Source organism: Aotus nancymaae, unplaced genomic scaffold (assembly GCF_030222135.1).
Source record: "Aotus nancymaae isolate 86718 unplaced genomic scaffold, 86718_ANA_hifiasm-v0.15.2.pri h1tg000059l, whole genome shotgun sequence".
NCBI classification, from domain to species: domain Eukaryota; kingdom Metazoa; phylum Chordata; class Mammalia; order Primates; family Aotidae; genus Aotus; species Aotus nancymaae.
In genome coordinates this window covers 2,810,851-2,831,511 of record NW_026988473.1, presented here as the reverse complement: position 1 = coordinate 2,831,511, position 20,661 = coordinate 2,810,851, and the positions used below count along the sequence as shown (strand labels likewise).

Here is a 20,661-nt window from a genome sequence, read left to right as displayed (position 1 = left end):
GAGGCAAGAGAATCACTTGAACCCGGGAGATGGAGGTTGCAGGTGAGCCAAGATCGCACCACTGCACTCCAGCCTGGGCAACAAAAGCGAAACTCCGTCTCAAAAAAAATAAAATAAATAGGCCGGGCGCGGTGGCTCACGCCTGTAATCCCAGCACTTTGGGAGGTTCAGGCGGGTGGATCACGAGGTCAAGAGATCAAGACCATCCTGGTCAACATGGTGAAACCCCATCTCTACTAAAAATACAAAAAATTAGCTGGGCATGGTGGCGCGTGCCTGTAATCCCAGCTACTCAGGAGGCTGAGGCAAGAGAATTGCCTGAACCCAGGAGGCGGAGGTTGCAGTGAGCCGAGATCACGCCATTGCACTCCAGCCTGGGTAACAAGAGCAAAACTCCGTCTCAAAAATAAAATAAAATAAAATAAAATAAATAATTACTTATCATCATCATTGTTATTAAAAGAGACCCCAGTCCAACTGAATTGATTTAGCAAGCTTTAATAAAGTCCTGTGTCTCAAAGAATATTTTGACAGGACAAGATAAGAGGGAAGGCCCTGCAGAAAACAAGGTCACGAAGAACAAGAGCAGAGGGACAGTGAGAATCGAGTGTGGGGGAACAGTGACTAGTCTCACTATGGGGCTGACACAGAAGACGGAACCTGAGGGGTCAAATGGAAGAAAGAGCTCAACAGGTAGAATCGTATTAGAGAGTCTTGAAGGCCAAGATGAAGCAAGCTTTTCATTCCGTAAGAGGAAATGGTTTATGCTTTTGCCCATTTCCTGTCTTCCACCGTCAGGCCTGACTCCTTTGGCAAAGTGTCCACAGGTGAGACTAGAAGGTGGCTAAGAGAAAGAGAGGAAGGCACGGTCAGTCAGTCAGGCCCCAGTGAGGCTTCAGAGTGAGCAGGCAAAATGCCCCACTGCTGTGAAGAACGTCTCTGGGTGAGGAACCTGCCCCAAAGCGGGAACTTTCAGGATAGGAGAATCAGGGCCCATTCAGATGGAGGCAAGATGCTACTGGGAGGCAGCCAAAGAGAAGGCCGTGCTCATCGTCAACGAACATATTGATCAGACACTGGGCACGGTGGTCACGCCTGTAATCCCCGCATTTTGGGAGGCTGAGGCAGGTGGATCACCCGAGGTCAGGAGCTTGAGACCAGCCTGGCTAACATGGTGAAACCCCATCACTACTTTAAAAATACAAAAATTAGCCAGGCAAAGGGGTGGGCGACTGTAATCCCAGCTACTCAGGAGGCTGAGGCCAGGAGAATCGCTTGAACCCAGGAGGTGGAGGTTGCAGTGAGCCGAGGTCACGCCAGTGCACCCAAGCCTGGGTGACAGAGCAAGACTTTGCCTCAAAAAAAAAAAAAAAAAAAATTAGCCAGGAGCGGTGGCATGTGCCTGTAATCCCAGCTACTCAGGAGGCTGAGGCAGGGAGAATCGCATGAACCCGGGGAGGTTGCAGTGAGCCGAGATGCACCACTGTACTCCAGCCTGGGTGACAAGAGCAAAACTCCATCTAAAACAAACAAACAAAAAAAAAAATCTCTTCAACAAAACCTCTCCACAATAAAACTTTCTCACTGCTCAAATCCAATCACTGCTTCTCCACTGCCAGTGGCACAAAAAAAGAGTTCCACAATTCACCTCCTCTCTGAAGCCTTCCCAAACCCATTCCCTTCCAGGCCATTTCTCCTCTCTCTTGCTTTAGTGGGTGGCTTGCTGTGATTTACTGGCCTCTACTGAACTCCCGCTTCCATGTCCTCCTAGGGCCAATACCTTGCCCACAAGGCTCTCTACAAACATCTGCAGCAGGCTGCCTCAGCTGCTTATGTTTTGTTTATTTTTCTCTCTCTCAATTGGTTTGTCAGCAGTTGCAAGACAAGGTTTAACCTCATCGCCCGTGCTGTCTCTCAGCCCAATGCAGGGATAGGAACACTGTCGGTGTGCAAAAGAATGTGATTAAGAGTTCAGCAGTTAAGAAGAGCGTGCAGGCAGGAAGCTGTAGCTGCAAGTGAGAGAAATGCTGAGCACATCCACCCCCAGCACAAGTGTTTGCATCACATACCAGGAAAGGGGGCCTTGGGGGAGGCCAGCCAGGGCTGCTGGTGGCAGTGGTTAAGGAAGCAACGGGGAAGCAGATGGTAGGCGCTCTGGAGGTTCTGGTTGCGATTGGCAAGTATTGGTACTTCTCTGAGCCTGTTTTCTCAGCTGGAGAAGGGGTAAGGAGCCCTGCCCTACCTCTTCTCACAAAATGAAGACATAATCTGATTTTTAAAAATTTCAGGCCGGGCACGCCTGTAATCTCAGCACTTTGGGAAGCCAGGGCAGGTGGATCACTTAACCCTAGGAGTTCCAGACCAGCCTGGGCAACATGACGGAACCCAGTCTCTCCCAAAAAATACAAAACTTAGCTAGGTGTGGTGGCGCCCGCCTGCAGTCCTCAACTGGGGGACTGAGGCAGGAGGATCGCTTGAGCCCGGGAGGTCGAGGCTGCAGTGAGCCGAGATCACGCCACTACACTCCAGCCTGGGTGGGTGATACCGAGACCCTGTCTCAAAAAAAAAAAAAAAAAGAAAAGAAAAGAAAGAATTTCAAAGTTGCCAGGGACCTAGGGACTTGGCCTAACTCCATCAATTGTGGGATCAGGAAAGAGCTCTTCAGAGGTGAAAACTCCTCCAATCCAAGTGCGCAGAGCAAATCAGGCTGTGAGTAACCTGCAGGGAAGGTCCACAGAGCCAGGGCTTCCGACAATGACGCACTTTGTAAACTACTAAAACCTGGAGAAATAAGGAGCTGAGCCCAGCCCCACCTCCTGAAATGAGCGGCCTTGGGCAAATCACTGCCTCTGGGCACCTCGAGCTCTCCCGTCGGAAATAAAGTGGAGGATCCTACGGGAGGCGGAGTGCGAGCGCCAGGAACAAGAAAAGCCCCCGCCTTACACGCCGCGGCTTCCTGCAGAGCTGAGCCACATCCAGTACGATGAGGACAACTTGGGCTCCCGATCCTGACAGACTTGGGGTCGAACCCTCAGGGACCTCGCGCAAGGCGCTTTAGTCAATCTCTCCATCTGCAAAAATGGGCCCGAGAGGAGGAATGAGGGGGCCCGCGGGCGGCCGCGACGGAGGAGCGCTAGCGGGCTAGGGCTGGGGCTGGGGCTGGGGCTGGGGCCGGGGGCGGGCCCGGGGGCGGGTCGAGCCGGCCGAGCCCCCGCGCGAAGGGGTGGGGCGGCGCCCGCCGCGTCGCGTCGCGCACCGCCCGCCGCCGTACGCCGCGTCGCGTCGCGCACCGCCCGCCGCCGTCTCCTCCAGCCGTCACTCGCGGAGCCCGCGCCGCCTTTGCGCGCGCGACCCTTACATAAGCGTCCCTCGCGGCGGCGCCGGCGCACGTCCACCCGCTCCGACCCGCCGCGGGAAGAGGACCGAGCGGAGCGCGGCGGACACTCACCTCCTCGCTGCCGCCAGTCCCTGCCTCCGCCTCTACCGCCGCTGCCTCCACTGACACACAACAGCTGCGGTCTCCGTGCAACCGAACTTGCTGCAGCCCCGGCCCCGCCTTCCGGACTTTCTATTGGCCCAGACAGCCCAACCCCTCCCGTTATTGGGCAGTGTTCTCCGTCTCTCCTCGCCCCTTGCCTCTGGACTCCTCCCTACGCCCGCCTGTCCGTCACGTTTAAGCCTTGGCGCCCCACGTGAGCCCCGCCCCCCGTACCCGGCAAGCGCCTGGATTGGTGGCGAGGCTGGGAGAGCCCGCCCCTGGCGCACCACCGCCTACTCTCTTGTCTCCGGAGCCTCACGTGGGCCGCCGGACCCAGACCAAGGCCCGCAATAGGCGGAAGTGGCCGGGCTGCGGCTCGCAGTTATTGGCTGTCGGCGGGGGTGGGGACGTTCGATTCATTCAGCCGAAAGCACGTGTCTCCCAAAGCTGCAAGCATAACAAGTCGCACTGGGGCTCTGGCGTCCCGGCTAGACGCAGATACGCGCTGGCGAAAGAAGAGGTCGGAGGAAAAGCTAACGTTAGCGAAGGGCAGGAGGAAGGAGAAAGCGCTTGTGCCGCACGGGTTACATGACTGTGTCATTTAGCAGCTCCATGGGTGATGATGGGGGTCTGGAGTCAGTCTGTGTGACCTTGGGCGAGCAACTTAACCTCTGAGTTTCGGTTTTCTAATCAGCAGAGCGAAGCCGCTGAGGACCTAGAGGGTTTGGAAGGCTTGTTTAAGACACAAGAGGAAAGCTTTCACAAGTGGAACGAGTGACTGAGGCCTAAGTCGCTATCATCGAGGCTTATTAATCCAGTTTGAGGGCGTGCCCGGGAAAAACACGAACCACAGACACATCCGTGGTTGTTTTTCCTAAGCGGTTTTCGGGAGGTTTAGTATTTGTACATTTCCTTAAAGGGGGCGTGAGGGGAAGGCTTGTAGGAAGAAGGGCAAGTAGGCTATTAGGGACAGTAGTTACATTCCTTTTTTTTTTTCTTTTTTGAGTCAATTCTCCTTAATAATAGTAGTTACATTCCTATGGGAGTTTAGTTACCTCCCGACAAATCTACATAAAATAAGTTAAGTGTCTCAAGAGAAAGACCAAAGGAAGCGTCAGTTATGCAGCTGTATCTGGGTAGGTGGAGTCTTGACTTAGTTCTGCACCTGGGAAGATAAGCTTGTAATGACATTATTATTGTGGGATTTTTAGGAGCTAGACTTAGATTGTAGACCTAAAACTACAATTGGCCTGTCCTTGTTTATGGGAGGCCAGCAAGAATTTACTTGTGATTGATCTGTGGGGGCAGGACTTCCCAGATGCCTGAGGCTTCTTGCCTTTTCCTGTGCATCTGCCTGTTGCCTAATGCTAGTTAACAGCTATTATTTTGGAAGAGGGTGTTGGAATGACTCAGCTTCAGGGCTTAATCTTCACTTTTGCATAAATTGGGGCGGGAGTGGGGTTCTAAGATTTTTACTTTTTTTTTAAATTTTTGAGACGGAGTCTCTGTCACCCAGGCTGGAGCAGCTCACTGCAACCTCTGCCTCCCGGGTTCAAGCAAATCTCCTGCCTCAGCCTCCCGAGTAGCTGGGACTACAGGCACCTGACACCACACCCGGCTAATTTTTGTATTTTTAATAGAAACAGGGTTTCACTGTGTTGGCCAGGCTGATCTCGAACTGCTGCTTGTGATCTACCCGACTCGGCTTCCCAAAGTGCTGGGCTTACAGGGGTGAGCCACCTCGCCCTGCCGAGATTTTTACTTTCTTTTTTTTTTTTTTTTTTTTGAGACGGAATCTTGTTCTGTCGCCAGGTGCCAGGCTGGAGTGCAGTGGTGCAATCTTGGCTCACTGCAACCGCTGCTCCCCGGGTTCAAGCAATTCTCCTGCCTCAGCCTCCCCAGTAGCTGGGACTACAGGTGTGCGCCACCACGCCCAGCTAATTTTCGTATTTTAGTAGAGACGGGGTTTCACCATGTTGGCCAGGCTGGTCTTGAACTCCCGACCTCAAATGATCCTCCCACTTCAGCCTCAGAGTGCAGGGATTACAGGTGTGAGGGTAAGAAAGACCTCTTTAAGATTTTCCTTTTAATGAAAAGCAGCCCCAAAATCACTTATTTTCTAACAAAGAACAGCCTGTAAAATCAAGCTGGAGACATAAGCAAACTGAAAGCTTGAATGGGTGAATGCCGGCAGCCGTTCCAGTCGGAAAAGGCTACCTGGGAGCGAGGCATGTTCAATATGGCACGATCTTCCCTTTTCTTTGTCAATCTGGTGTACTGTAAAGAACAGACAACATGGTGGCCAAGTAGAGAAATCATCTGCATAATAAAAGATTAGGGTGGGATGGCCATCTTCTTCACACATTATGTAAATGTCACACCTGGTCCAACCAATCTCTTAGGCCCTATGTAGATCAGACACTGCCTCCTCAAGCCAGTCTATAAAACATCACGCATTTCACCACAAAACCACATGACCTGTTGGGGCACCCCTGTCTCTTCAGGAGAGAGAGCTATTCTCTTTTCTCTTTCTTTCACCTACTAAATGTCCACTTTTTTTTTTTTCTTTTTGAAAGAGAGTCTTGCTCTGTCACCAGGCTGGAGTGCAGTGGCGCAATCTCGGCCCACTGCAACCTCCGCCTCCTGAGTTCAAGCGATTCTTCCGCCTCAGCCTCCCAAGTAGCTGGGACCACAGACGCGTGCCACCACACCCAGCTAATTTTTTTTGTATTTTTAGTAGAGACGGGGTTTGACCGTGTTGGCCAGGATGGTCTTGATCTCTTGACCTCGTGATCCGCCCGCCTTGGCCTCCCAAAATGCTGGGATTACAGGCGTGAGCCACCGCGCCTGGCTCACTTTTTTTTTTTTTAAGACGGAGTCTCGCTCTGTAGCCCAGGCTGGAGTGCAGTGGCATGATCTTGGCTCACTGCGACCCCCCCTTCTTGTTTTCTTATACATTGTTACACTCCTTTCCTGCTATGTTAACTCTTAATTTTAATCACTCAGGGAGATGGATTTGAGACTGATCTTCTATCTTCTTGGCTGTAGCACCCAATTAAAGCCTTCTTCCTTGGCAATAATTGTTGTCTCACTGATTGGCTTTCTGCAGAGAGAGCAGCAGGACTTAGATGGAGCCCCTGGTGTTTCAGCAACAAGACCCCCTGCACTGCAGTGCTAGTTTTAGAAGTGCTCCAAGTGGTTCTAATGGAATCAGTGTGAAGTCCCACGGAGAGGCCTAGAGAAATACTATCTAGGCTTCCTGGATGGTCAGAATCTTCCAGGGCCCTTTAAAAACAAAACCAGACTTCTGGCCGCACACCTACCCCTGTGGATAATGATTCAGTAAATGTGGGGTGGGGCCTAGTAATCTTTATTTTTTTTTTTTGAGACGGAGTTTCGCTCTTGTTACCCAGGCTGGAGTGCAATGGCGTGATCTCGGCTCACTGCAACCTCCGCCTCCTGGGTTCAGGCAATTCTCCTGCCTCAGCCTCCTGAGTAGCTGGGATTACAGGCACGCGCCACCATGCCCAGCTAATTTTTTGTATTTATAGTAGAGACGGGGTTTCACCATGTTGACCAGGATGGTCTCGATCTCTTGACCTCGTGATCCGCCCGCCTCGGCCTCCCAAAGTGCTGGTATTACAGGCGTGAGCCACCGCGCCCGGCCTCCCTAGTAATCTTTTTATTGATTTTTTTTTTTCTGAAAGCTCTCTTGAGATTCTTGAGATCTGGGGATCTTGGGAAACTTAGCTGAGCTCCTAGGAGGATGCAGCAGAAGCTGAAGCCGACAGAGGGGCTGTTGCTATTGGTACAGAGGCCCTCACTGAGAAATGCTTTTTCTTTCTTTTCTTTTCTTTTTTTTTTTGAGACAGTTTTTCGCTCTTGTTGCCCAGGTTGGAGTGCAATGGGCAATCTCTGCTCACTGCAACCTCCGGCTCCCAGTTTCAAGCAATTCTCCTGCCCAGCCTCCCTAGTAGCTGAGATACCCGGCTAGTTTTATCTTTATTTATTTAGTAGAGACAGGGTTTCACCATGTTGGTCAGGCTGGTCTTGAACTCCTGACCTCAGGTAATTTGCCCACCTCAGCCTCCCAAAATGCACTGGAATTTAGGCTGCCTTCAAGCCAAAAACTGTACCAGAGTGGCCACAGGCAAGGGCGCAAGGCCATCTCACACAGCTGCAGCCTCCACACTGCAGACACTCCCGGCCAGTGCCTTGCCTGCTCAGTCCCACGCTGGTGGGAGAAATCTCTGGAGGGGGATCAGGGACATCTGGGTTGTCCTTATGATATCCTCAGGGTAAAGCCAGGCTTCTGAATTCTAAACACAGAGGGGTGGGCTGTTTCTCGGCTCATAATAACTGCTATGTTTTGAGAGATTGGCTCAATATCCTCCCACCACCTCGTCTTCCTTCCCGGTTTTTTTGCTTTTTGTTTTTTGGTTTTTTTTAGTTTCGCTCTGTCACCCAGGCTGGAGTGCAGTGGTGTGATCATGGCACACTGCAACCTCCCCCTCCTGGGTTCAAGTGATTCTCCTGCCTCAGCCTTCTGAGTAGCTGGGATTACAGGCACCCGCCACCACACCCGGCTAATTTTTTTTTGTATATTTAGTAGAATTGGTGCTTCGCCAGGTTGGCCAGGCTGGTCTTGAACTCCTGACCTCAGGTGATCCACCCACTTCGGCCTCCCAAAGTGCTGGGATTACAGGCATGAGCCACTGCGCCCGGTCAGGATCTGTAGCTTTGGCTGAGAGCCCCCATCCATCTGGATGCCTCCAGCCTTCTTGTTCCTAATTGCCCTGGCCTTGGCCACCATGTCTGAACTTGCTGGCACACTGTTCTCCCTGCACCCCAGTGGAATAAGGTATCATCATTCCTCTATCTCCAGCGTGCCTTCCTGCCTCTGCTTGCACTGTTTCCCTCTGCATGGGATTCCTTTTCTCAGTAGATTCACCTGATAAACTCTCCACCTGTCATCTCTCTCTCTCTTTCTCTCTCTCTCAAGACTTAGCCCAGCCATTGCCTCCTTCAGGAAGCCCTCCAGGGTCACTCTCATGGTGTAAGGGGCCCTCCTAGGACTCCTATAACACCCTGGGCATCATTTCTAGCTCAGCACCACACTGCTTTGAAATGCGGTGCTTTGCGGTCTGTCCCGCAACACTAGTCTGGGAAGGTAGCTCATTGTTCATGGTGCTGCTGAAATGGCTCAATATCCTCTCACCACCTGCTTCTGCCCTCTTTATAATAGCTGAAGTTAGCTGCCCTGGACTACTCACCATCTAGTCTCAATTTAAAAAGATCCCCAAGGTCACAGGGCTCCCACCTGGGGGCTTGTCACCTCCCCCACCTTCTTCCTGAGTCACTCCTTCTGCAGCCCTGCCCCCAACCCACCCCACAGCCCTCCCCAGATTTCTATCTCCCTGGCTTGGTGCCAGTTCCTGCAAGTCGATGGCACCTCCCTCCCTCCCTCTCAACCACTTGAGCAAACTCCAAGACACCTTCTACCCCAACATCAGCAATGATGCCAAGGGCCATTCGGCTCTCAGCATGACTATTTTGAGAGACCCCGTGTCTGTCACTGAAATCTTTTTTCTGTGGGAGACTACCCCTCCCCCCTGCAACAGCTGCCCCTGCTGACTGCACCTCTCCTCCTCTGACCCCAGGGAAAGGGATAATGGTCGGCTGACATCTTCTGCCCCCACTGCCTAGGGACCAACAGGGGCAGGAGGAAAGTCACTGACCCCGAGACATTTATATCCTGCACAGCTAGAGGTCCTTTATTAAAAGTGCACTGTTGGTTTCTGCTCAGTTCTTCTTTGATTTGTGCTGCTTTTTCTCTGGAAGCCTCTTCAGGGAAGAGAACATACCGGTGCAGGCTGGGTGGAGCCGTCCCCGGTGGAGCACAGGCATACAGAAGCCCCCGCCCCAGCCCTGTGGCCTCAGGCCAGCCTCTCGCTCCCAGAAGGTGGTCCCCGCACAGTCCCGGGACAGTTCCATCACCGCCCTCTCCTAGGGCAGCAGGTCTGAGGAGCCTGTCCTGGCTGTGTCCAGGTTGGAGCAATAACCCAAGTCTAGGATTCCCAGTCGTCCTCATCCTCCTCTGCCTGTGGCTGCTGTGGTGGCGGCAGAGGGATGGAGTCTGACACGTGGGCAAAGGCTCCTCCGGGTCCCTCACCAGCCCCTGGTTCTTTCCCAGAGATGCCTGGAAGGAAAAGGCTGAGTGAGGGTGGTGGGTGGGAAGCACTGGTTCCCCCAGCCCCCAGAGACTTAAACATAGGAAGAAAAAGGCAGGAGAGAATTACGATGTGCCGGCCCAGGGCAGGCAGCGGCCCTGCCTCTTACCCTTGCGCCTCATGACCAGCTTGTTGAAGAGATCTGACATCAGGTCCCCACCTTGGCTCGTGGCTCTCACTGCAATGGGAAAGCCAGAGTGGAGTGAATGGTTCAGTCACATGAAACCCCAGCTCCCTGTCCCCACCCCGACACTCCCCAGCCCTCCAAGGCTACTGTTTCCCAGTTAGCTCAGAGCTTCAGTCTATCCCTGATCCAACACTGGGCACTGATGAGAAAGCGCTTACGTTTGAGGAGCACTCTCCCAGCCACCCTCGGGAACAGGGCCAGGGTGGGCAGCACCACTGCACAGATGGGGAAACCGGCCCAGAGAGGTGAGGCAGCTTGCCTGGGGTCACTGAGCAAGGCACAAGCAGCGCTGGGCGCAAGCTCAGAACCGCAGTGCCCAGGGCACTGCTGCAGTATGCGCAGGCATCCCATCACCCGGTGTCTGCGTTCACAGCAGGCACTATGGGTAGCCTTAGGAGGCCTCAGGTCCAGTCTCTAAAAATAGCTCAGGACGCTGTGGTGGCTGACCATTGCCTTGGACCAGTCTCGGCAGTCGAGGAAGATTCTCCTTGTCACAGTTGGAGCTGAGTGAGCTTAGAGAGGAAAGCTCCACTAAGGCTCCCAACCCAGGAAGGAGCCATGGCCCAGGCAGGAGGGCTGAGGACCTCGGATGGTGGCCCCGGGCTTCTGGCACATGCCCTAGGGGAAGCAGGGGCAGGCTTGCAGGAGCAGGGGGTGGGCGGAAAGCACCCTGTGGACTCAGTGCCAGACGACAGGCAGCGCTTTTGTCCGAGGCCCTCCAACCGCAGGCTCCGGGGCCCGCTCACCTTGCTCCTGCTCCTTCTGCTTCTTCTTCTCCAGCTTTCGCTCCTTCACGCTGTGCAGCTTGGCCTTGCCAATGCCCCCAGCTTGGCGGATGGACTCTAGCAGAGTGGCCCGGCCACCAGAGGGGTCGACCACTTCCCTGGGAGCTCCCTGGACTGGAGCTGGAAGGTGGGGAACAGGACAAGGAAGAAAGGCTGCTCAGGCAGGGCTGCGGAAGCTTAACATATCCAAGAGCCCGCTAGGAGGGAGGGCACCTCCCCTCAAATGAGGAGGCCCGTGTTAGGGATGCTGAGCCTTTGGAGACTGTGCGGGGCCTGGGCACACGGGACCTGGGCACTGACTTCTGCAACACCTGAGTGCAGGCGATGTGTGTGCAGACACTCCCTACCCCTCTCCAGCCCCCACCCTGCAGAGCTGGACCCCTGAGCTAGCCAGGCACTGACTTCTGCAACACCTGAGTGCAGGCGATGTGTGTGCAGACACTCCCTGCCCCTCTCCAGCCCCCACCCTGCAGAGCTGGACCCCTGAGCTAGCCAGGTACTGACTTCTGCAACACCTGAGTGCAGGCGATGTGTGTGCAGACACTCCCTGCCCCTCTCCAGCCCCCACCCTACAGAGCTGGACCCCCGAGCTAGCCAGGCACTGACTTCTGCAACACCTGAGTGCAGGAGATGTGTGTGCAGACACCCTCTGTCCCTCTCCAGCCCCCACCCTACAGAGCTGGACCCCCGAGCTAGCCAGGCACTGACTTCTGCAACACCTGAGTGCAGGAGATGTGTGTGCAGACACTCCCTGCCCCTCTCCAGCCCCCACCCTGCAGAGCTGGACCCCTGAGCTAGCCAGGCACTGACTTCTGCAACACCTGAGTGCAGGCGATGTGTGTGCAGACACTCCCTGCCCCTCTCCAGCCCCCACCCTACAGAGCTGGACCCCCGAGCTAGCCAGGCACTGACTTCTGCAACACCTGAGTGCAGGCGATGTGTGTGCAGACACCCTCTGTCCCTCTCCAGCCCCCACCCTGCAGAGCTGGACCCCTGAGCTAGCCAGGTACTGACTTCTGCAACACCTGAGTGCAGGCGATGTGTGTGCAGACACTCCCTGCCCCTCTCCAGCCCCTACCCTGCAGAGCTGGACCCCTGAGCTAGCCAGGCACTGACTTCTGCAACACCTGAGTGCAGGCGATGTGTGTGCAGACACCCCCTGCCCCTCTCCAGCCCCCACCCTGCACAGCTGGACCCCTGAGCTAGCCAGGCACTGACAGTCAGCTGCACACACGAGCCAGCAGAGGGGTTTTGTGCCACTTCTGGATCCTATAGATGGGAGATATAACCGTAAAGCTGAAATGCTGTAATTTCAGGGACACGGAATCATTTGTTGCTGTAGTTCGTCATTAGACCTTCCTTCCGTAGTTTGTTATCAGGCCTCTTCTTTCCACTGGTTTCACTCGGAATGGGGAACCAGAGCCTCACTTGTTCAGGCCCCCTCTGCCCAGGAGGTGAGCATTTCAGAGCTCTACAGTCTGAAAACCACTATTTTATGAACCAAGTAGAACAAGACATTTGAAATGGGAACTACTTTAAAAAATCAAGGATTTCTGACCCCTTAACAAACCCACAGACAATCCACCTGAGTGCACCGAGCACATCAGCAATGAGACAGAGGTGTCCCCAAAGAGCTGCTCCCACCTGAAGGAGACCCGCTGCTGCCGCTGTCCTGCCTGGCGCCTGGGCCTACGGGGGCCACGGCTACGGGTGGAAGTGGGGGTGCACTGGCCAGCACCTCAGGAGCCGGGGGAGGTGGTGGGGGCGGTGGCGGTGCTGTGAGCACCCCATCTTCTAGGTCTGAAAGAGAAAGTGTGGGGTGTCTAGGGAAGAAGGTGTCTGAGCAGGGAGGTCCCTGGCCCAGCTCCCATCCCAGCGCCCAGCTCACCTGGCTTAAGAGGCTCGGCTACCTCAGTGTGGAAGGTGGGCAGTTCTGGAATGATGCCAGGGGCAGAGGGGGCAATGCCAGGGCCCAGGTCGGCACTGTACATGAGGTCATTGGCAATGCCAGGCAGGTCGGGCAGGTAGGATGGCACATCAATCTCAGGTACTTGGCCCAGGTCTGGCACATAGAAGTAGTTCTCTGGAACCTGCAGGATTAGGTATGGACATGTGAGAGGTGACAGGGACCTGCAGGGGCATACTGCAAGGCCTTGTGTGCACCCCCACGAGCGGAATAAAGGGCTCAACAGCCTTGCCTGGAGAGGAGCCCTGGCAGGGTCCCCAGCCACTGCACCTGTCCCCACCTCAGCCCTGTTTCTCGCACCCCAGCCCTGTTCCTCCCTACCCCAGCCACTGCACCTGTCCTCCCACCCCAGCCCTGTTCCTCCCACCGGCTGGTCCAGCTGCTCTCTCTTGCTGATGGACAAGGGGGCATCAAACAGCTTCTCCTCCATCTCCACCCCCAGCATCACGTGGGTCTTTGTTACAGCACCAGCCAGGGGGTCCAGGAAGACATACTTCTTGTACCTACAGGGGCGACGTGGGGGTCAGGCAAGCTGACACCTGCTGTCCTGAGCCCACATTCCAACCTCTCCCACACCATCAGGAGCACAGTGTGCACGGTGGGGTCCCAGGCCTCCCAAGCCAAGCCACCCAATTACCCCCTGGCTCCCAACCTTGGTGCTATACCTGTGTCTGATGCCCTCGGTCCCCACTAAGCCAGGCCGGGCCTCCCGCCCACACCCCTCGGCCCTGCCTTCTGGCCATACAAGTTCTCGGTGGTGTTGAAGAGCAGCAAGGAGCTGACAGAGCTGATGTTGCTGGGAAGACCCCCAAGCCCCTCCTCTGCGTCATCCTCAGGCTCCGGCTTGGCACTCACGCACACAGGAAAGTACTTCAGCTTCTCCTGGGAGGGCCAGGGGGGCCAAGGAATAGTGAGTGTTTAGTGCTGGGCCAAATCAGCTGCCACCCCTTCCCAGTCAGCCTCCTCTGCGGGACAGAACCCTATGGCAGCCCTGGCTCATCCCCAGCATCCAGGCCTCCAGGTACGTGACAGGCCGTGTGATGTGCATGGCCAGCAGACCTGCAGGGCCCGCTCGTCCAGGGTGCGGTGCTTGCTCTGGATCCTGTGGCGGGGTCATCTCTGCAGGCCAGGGTCCTGGGCACCTGTGAAGATGGAGCCATATTCGGGCAGGTGCTCTGGAGCAGGGTACTTGGCACTGGAGAACACCTGTGGACACAGGGACAAGTCTGAGGGGCCCCAAGAGGCTCAGAGGGCTAGGCTTGCTTGGCAGGAGAGGGTGGGGTTGGGAGCCGGGGCGGGATGAAAGTCCAAGGTATGGGTGGGCAGCAGGGCAGAGACTGGGCAGCCTCAGAGGCATGGAGAAACGGAGGGACAGCCCAGCAGCCTCAGGACACAGGGGTATGGGGGCTACCTTGATGGCCTTCTTGCTGCCCTTGATCTTCTCAATCTTGGCCTGGGCCAAGGAGACCTTCTCCCCGATGGCCTGCACCTGGCTCCGGCTCTGCTGTACCCGCTGGGAGATCCTGCCATGGAGAAGATCACAGAAGCTGGGGCTGCTCCCTACCCCCTGCACACCTCCTGCTCCTAACAGCAGACCTGCTAGGCCAGGTCCTCAGGCAAGGGCTTTTAAGTCAGGATCATCTGCTTGCCAGGGCCGAACTTGGTGCCATCCAGGTGGCCTCTACAAGGACAATCTGACCTGCAGGATCGAGGAGTTGACAGTACTGAGTTCCCTGTACTCGGTAGGGACACGCAGCCACCTGGCACTATGCTGGCACCTGCACGTGTTATCTGAAGGACAGCCTCCAGGGCACGCAGAGGATGGTATTGACACATGCACACATGGCTGTTGATGGGGCAAGGCAGTTCACAACCCCTCACGATCATGTGCAGTAGACAAAGTGGCCTCTGCAGAGGGGGAATTGAGACTGGAGGCTGAGAATGGCAAGGCTGGAACTGAGCATTGTCGCCTAAATTCAGAGGAAGAACTGCCCCTGCACATAGTGAACAGCTCACTGAGCAAGCCCTGGGTCCCAACCACGGCCCACGGGCTCTGTATGGTCTAGCTCCTCACCCGTTTCCAGCTCCCCTGGTGCGGGCTGGGCCGGTGACACCGCTGCCCTGCTGTTCCCCAGATGTGACAAGTGCATTCTTGTGCACTTGCATCTCAGGGAATGCCGTTTCCCCAGAAAACCCTGTGGCTGGCTCCTGGTGTGCAAGGCCCAGGTGCCAGATGCTTTAAGGCACATAACCCCACTCATGCTTTTCCACGTTGTTTGGCCACAGTAAGGCCGCTCTCACTGCAAAGTAAACTCTGATGAATGTGTGACACACCATCCTCCTCCCAGTCACCTCTGTAGCTCCCCTACCCCCAAGAACCCAGCCCTTGCCCACAAGGGCCACACTCCACATTTAGAGAAGCCTCAGCATTCGCCTGGCACATGCGAGCCTGTGTGAGGCACAGGGATGAGAAGGCAGAGGCACAACTGGGGTTCATGAGGAAAGGCAGGAGGAGGACGTGGGATGGCGAAGGGTTGCAGACTCTGGGCTAGGGAATGCTGGGATTTCTCTAAAGGTTAGAATGAATAACCTGGAATCAGACCCAACAAGCCAAAGCCACTCCCACCAACTTCAGAAGGCCTTGGCCCCAGAGAGCCAATTTCACAATCCAGGGGTCCCCATCCCCTAATGAGTCTGCCCTGATTACTGCAGGGGGCTCAGGCATGGCAGGGCTGGGAGTACCAACAGGCACCCAAGCAGCTTAAGTGTTCCATGACAGACCAGTATGAAGGTAGCCACCATTCAGAATGAAGAAAGAAGAGCATCGTCTCCTCCCAGTGAGGAAGCAGGGCAACCACCCAGCTCCATCTTTTCTGGCTGGGGAGAGGCCTTCATCTGCTGTGAGGGGTCCTCCAGCACAAGCTGTTTTAATTCACCCCAGTTGGCAAGGCAGCCTTATTCTGTCCCTGGGTACTGAACACAATCTTCAGTAGTTGCATAAGCTCTGTAATCGAGGTCCACAGGGGCAGTGGGAGGAAACTGGGACTGGGGAGGGACAAAGTCTGCTCCGTCCTGGTGCTGCCACAGAGGAGAGAAGGGCTGATCACTCAAAGTTGCAAACACCAAGCTCAACAATGAGCCCTGTCAAGTTTCTGGAATGGATTATTACACAGAGTCTGTAAGTGCTTAGAAAAGGCAGAGGTGAGTCCCAGGGGCCAGCACTGCTCAAAACGCACAGCATTTCTCTTTGTAACAGGGTTATTAGCCTGCTGTGCCCTGGGGAAAACTTGCAGCACAGTGCATCTTGAGTCAGCACGGATTTTGACGGCTTCTAACAAAATCTTGTGGACAAGATGGAGCTATGGGGGTTGCAGGAGAGAACATACGGGAAAAATCAGAGCCAAATGAACCACAGCCCCAAAGGGCACTGTTGAACAATGGTCTGGTTCCAGCCTTGCATGGAGAAATCTGGCAGGGCCCTTCCAGTTCATTCAACACCTGGTTAGAAAACGAGGGCTAGTACAGAGGGGTAAAATGGTCTGCATGATGGAATCAAGGCTCAGATAATTTTTAAAGGCCACAGGGTGGACTGCAATCATCAGGATGACATTTATAAGGAAGAAATGTGAAGCCCAACATTTAGAGTTTAAATATCAAGTGCACAAATATAGAAGGTGGAGGGAACTTGGTTTAGACACAGTTCAGGTGAAGAAAGACCTGGAAGCTTCTGTTAACTATAAGCTCAGTAGAAGCTAAAAGCATGTTAATCAATATAAAAACGCAATGAGCTCTTAGGGCACACAGCTCCCTGTTCTTCTTCTGCCCTTCATCCTTCTTCCACTCAGCAGGGAACATGCACTCTCGTGGAGGCACCACAGAAAACAGGGCCCTGGACTCACGAATGAGTCTATGCCAGGCACCAGTCTCAGCCACAGTCACATCTCTTTAAACTGGATCCACAGTCAGAGGACTTTGACCTCCCGTACAGACTGCCCTCTGTCTCATTCACTGCTACGTCTCTAGCACCTGGGATGGGGTCTGATGCGTAACAGCCACTGGCTGAACAGAAAGTGACAAATTTGCGAACATCTCAAGGGGGTGATGAGGATGGTGATGAGTGAGAAACTGCCGACATATGAAGATAACTGAAGGATGGTCTGGCTAAAGATCAGATGACTTCGAGAATATGATCATTCCCTTCAAATATCAAAAATATCAAAAGGGCTGTCGGGTGAAGGGAAGTCAGTGAAACTCGATTCCTACCTCACACTGTGCACAAAAGTTAATCCCAGGGAAATTTTAAATCTAAACATGGAATTTTAAAACATATATTTATAGTCAATAACAGACTAATATATTTACATATAACACGTGGTGTATTCATTGCCCACCATGGTGACAGAATTATTTCATTTATAATTTATACAGCAAACCCTTATTAACTGTGTCACTAGTTTCCCAGACGATAATATACGTAGGAGATTAGGCTTCTATTATTGAATATCATTAACAACAAAAGATTTTCATTGTGAGTTAATTTTTTCCAGTCCTTTCTTTGCTGTACTATATGCTTTGAATGGAATCCTGCTTCTCTTCAATCATGATGACACAGTGGTAAGAAGAAGATAGCAGTGAATTTCTGGAGGAGAAGCATGCTCATTGGACAACATCACCCCACCTCTTGGTCCTGCTGGTGCACCTTGCTAGGGGCTTAAAACTGCCCCCAGTGTTCGGGTGTGGAGGCTCATGCCTGTAATCCCAGCACTTTGAGAGACCGCGGCAGGATAACTGATCCCAGGTCTTTGAGACCAGTCTGGACAATGCAGCAAACCCCATCTCTAGAAAAGAGAAAAAGAAAAATTAGGCATCATGGCACACACCTGTAGTCCTAGCTACTGGGGAGGCTGACACGGGAGGATGGCTTGAGCCTAGCAGTTAGAGGCTGCAGTGATCCATGATGGAGCCACGGTACTCTAGCCTGGGTGACGGAGCAAGGCCCTGTGCACCTCTAAAATAAACAAAGCTCCTCTAAGTCATGCATTGTCCGCACTCATCCCTCCCCCGTCTCACTGTAAAGGCTTCATGGCAGCAGCAGGGGCCCCAGCACCTGAGCTGGACTTGGGGGCTAAAGATCGCCAGCTGTGAGCACACTCTGAGCCTCTCTCTTCTTTCCCACTCTTTCAGGCAGGTCCAGGTGTTGCTGTACTTCCTGCAGCTGGAGGCCATCCCTGCCCCAGACAGTAAGAGACAGAGCATCCTGTTCTCAACTGAAGTCTTAAGGCCCCCGTCCATCTCCAGAAGGCAGATAGACGTCCCTGAGACCTCTGGATAATCAGACCATCGGTAGAGTGGGAACCAAACCTTCCTGAGGTGTCCTTGGGCCAGCCCCAAGCATCAGACCGTCTGTCAAGGGACAGTGACACAAAGCAGAAGGACAGGTGGCCTGGGGACATCCTGGCCAGGTCTGGGAGCCCCAGACTGGCCTTAAACTGTGGTTTTCCACATGGCCACCCGAGGGCACCCCAAGCCAGTGAGTCTCCCAGTCTGGGCCAGGCCCTGGGGGACAGGGTGAAGGGAGTGGCTTTTAGGAACTTTGATCAGAGTTTAAAAGATTTCTCCTGGATCACTTGTGGAGATGTGCCGTCTCCGGGGAGACGGGAATGTGACGGGATACTCTCACTGTTGTATCTTGAATAAATGCTGCTGCTTCATCCTCTGGGGTCATGGCCCTGTCCCTGTGTGGGAGGGGCCTCTTCCATTTCCCTGACTTAGAAACCACACTGCATTTAGGACAAGGATTGAGAGGCTAAGTCAGCACTGGGTAATGTTTTGACTCCATTCATGGCTTTCTTTTTTCCTCTTTCCAGAAGGACTTTTGTGCAGAAATGGATCTTTTCTTGCTGTGTTTGTCTTTATTGGAAGGCAGCTCCAGGAGGCCTGTGAAATGTTGGGGGACTGGACCCCAGGGGAGGGAGTCCCAGCCTGCACACTTTAGGGTTCCTTCTCCAGGGAAAGCAACCTCATACCCCATCCTGACCGCCCACCCGGCACACACTCTCCTGTTTGGCTTCCACAGGCCGGGACTTCTCTGGCTTCCCTCTGCCTATATTCTCCCTGCCCCAAGTGTCCCCAGCACAGGTGGCTTCATTTTTCTCTCAACTCAGGGAACTCGCTCAACTTTTGTAAAAGTCCCCACTTAGTGGTAGAAGCTTGCTGATGGCATGTTTAAAACTTTGATTCAAATAACCTTTTAATACTTGAATATTTTAAGTTTTATACATAGTTCCTAATTTTTTTCTAACAGATTCAGATACCTAATAATATCCTAGAATGGCAGCATTTTGTCTTCCTCTAAGCACCTGGCTCTGCTCTTCTCAGGAGTTGGTTCTGAAGTCTCTGAACTACAGGATATTCAGAAGGTCAGGAAGGAGCCAGGCCTAGGGATGAGGGGCGGGGGACGGCCTCCCTCCTTGAGCAGGCAGAGGCACAGGACCACCCGCCGCCCCCTCTGCCAGTACCTGTGTGGGAGCCCAGGCATCCTTTGTAACCCTGCATGACCACCAGGCTGAAAGAAAACAGAAGCGTGGAGGCCGCCATTTATTTTCAACAAATTAACCCATAGACAATTGCCTCACTTTTTCAGAAAAGGGGATTTGGGGCAAGGAGAGGGGAGAAGGGAGACGAAACCCAGAGCCGAGTTTCTAGAAAATCCTGCAGGAGAAGAGGATGCAGCTGCCCAGAGGAGGGAAGCAGGATCACGCTCAGGAAAGTGTGTGGGGTCCTGGATGACACCAACACCCAGTGCAGCTCTGTCCGCTGACCTCTCCCAAGGTGGGGAAGGTGAGTGTTCCCTCGGTGTCCATGGGCAGATCCTGCTGAGCACGGGGCATGTTGGGGAGTCTGACACTGGAGCCATGCACCTCATACTCCTCTCTGCTTGTGGACCTGGTGAGGCAGGGAGCAGAAAACAAAGCCACATGAAAGTTTTCTGTCTGTGTCTGTGTGTAGTGTTGATTTAGTTGTGCTTTTTTCTTGCTGGGAGAGCACAGCCACTGTTTGTCACCCTCGTGGGTATGAGGACAGAACAGGAGCCTCTGCCCTCTGTACCTTTCTGGGCCCGCTGGGCTCTCCTGTTCTGGTTTCCATCTCTGTCTGTCTCCGCAACCCACCAGGCCTGCAAGGGCACACATGTTGCTTAGAAAAGCCAAATCCAGCCTTTGTCTCAGTCTCCTCTGGTCTCATGATGTGCATCTGCCACCTTGAAACTGGAAAGCAATCTGTCAATGTCTGTGTCAATTTCCATTCCCTGCCCCACTTCCGTCCCCATGCAACTTATATTTACGTACGATGTGTGCTGTCTAAAGATGGGATGACCACACTTTCTGTGTTCTAAAAGGGCTCCTGTCCTCCTGGGCCCCAGGGGTGATGGTTGCCTTGATCTGAGGGTGCATCTCTTACCTGCCTCCTGCCTCAAAAGCCTGTGCAGTGGCAAAGCTGGTGCAGGGCTGGGAAATGCAGCGTTCTCCAGGACGGGGACTTGGTTCTTCCCCTGAAACGCAGGCAAAGGCGTGGACGCCAGTGTGACCTCCCACAAGGCATGGCTGCTGGACTTTCCGACCACAAGTGATGCTTTTTTGCATCGGGCTCTGCGTTGGAAGCAGCCTGACTTTCATCTCGGCAAGTAGCTGGTGTCTTAGCAGCTGCAGTGGAGCTCACCCACCTACACACCACCGTGAGTGAAAGAACTGCCGACAGTTTCCTTAAAGTTCTCTGAGACACTTGCATGCATGTGGATTTTATCATCAGAGCCACTGGGTAGAAGCCCTGAGCCGGTGGGGCTGGAAGGAGCAGGTGCAGGGATGCGCTGGGTGCCCAAGAGACCTCAGTGCTCAATCAGGCAAAGATGGCCACACGCAGGCCGCAGAGAAGGCAGGCCTGGGGGCTGGTGTGGGTGAGCACAGGCAGGCGCCAGCTGGATGGCATTAGGACATTGGAGCAGCAGCAGTAACACCACT

The 20,661-nt window shown here is 54.0% G+C and overlaps 1 protein-coding gene and 1 pseudogene across 5 annotated transcripts in view; both read right to left on the bottom strand.

Moving 5' to 3' along the window:
* PC (pyruvate carboxylase) overlaps positions 1–3,559 on the bottom strand; it is a 113,140-nt gene extending 109,581 nt beyond the window's left edge. For 3 of the 5 annotated variants that reach the window (XM_064364696.1, XM_064364697.1, XM_064364693.1), the window contains exon 1: positions 3,449–3,559. The gene's annotated coding sequence lies outside the window, so the exon portion shown is untranslated. Of the gene's footprint in view, positions 1–2,943; positions 3,072–3,448 lie in introns of all 5 variants that reach the window. The other 2 variants (XM_064364695.1, XM_064364694.1) reach the window with 1 other exon arrangement.
* A 5,666-nt stretch (positions 3,560–9,225) lies between these two features.
* Positions 9,226–20,661, bottom strand: part of LOC105706467 (WAS protein family homolog 6-like) — a 115,364-nt pseudogene continuing 103,928 nt past the window's right edge.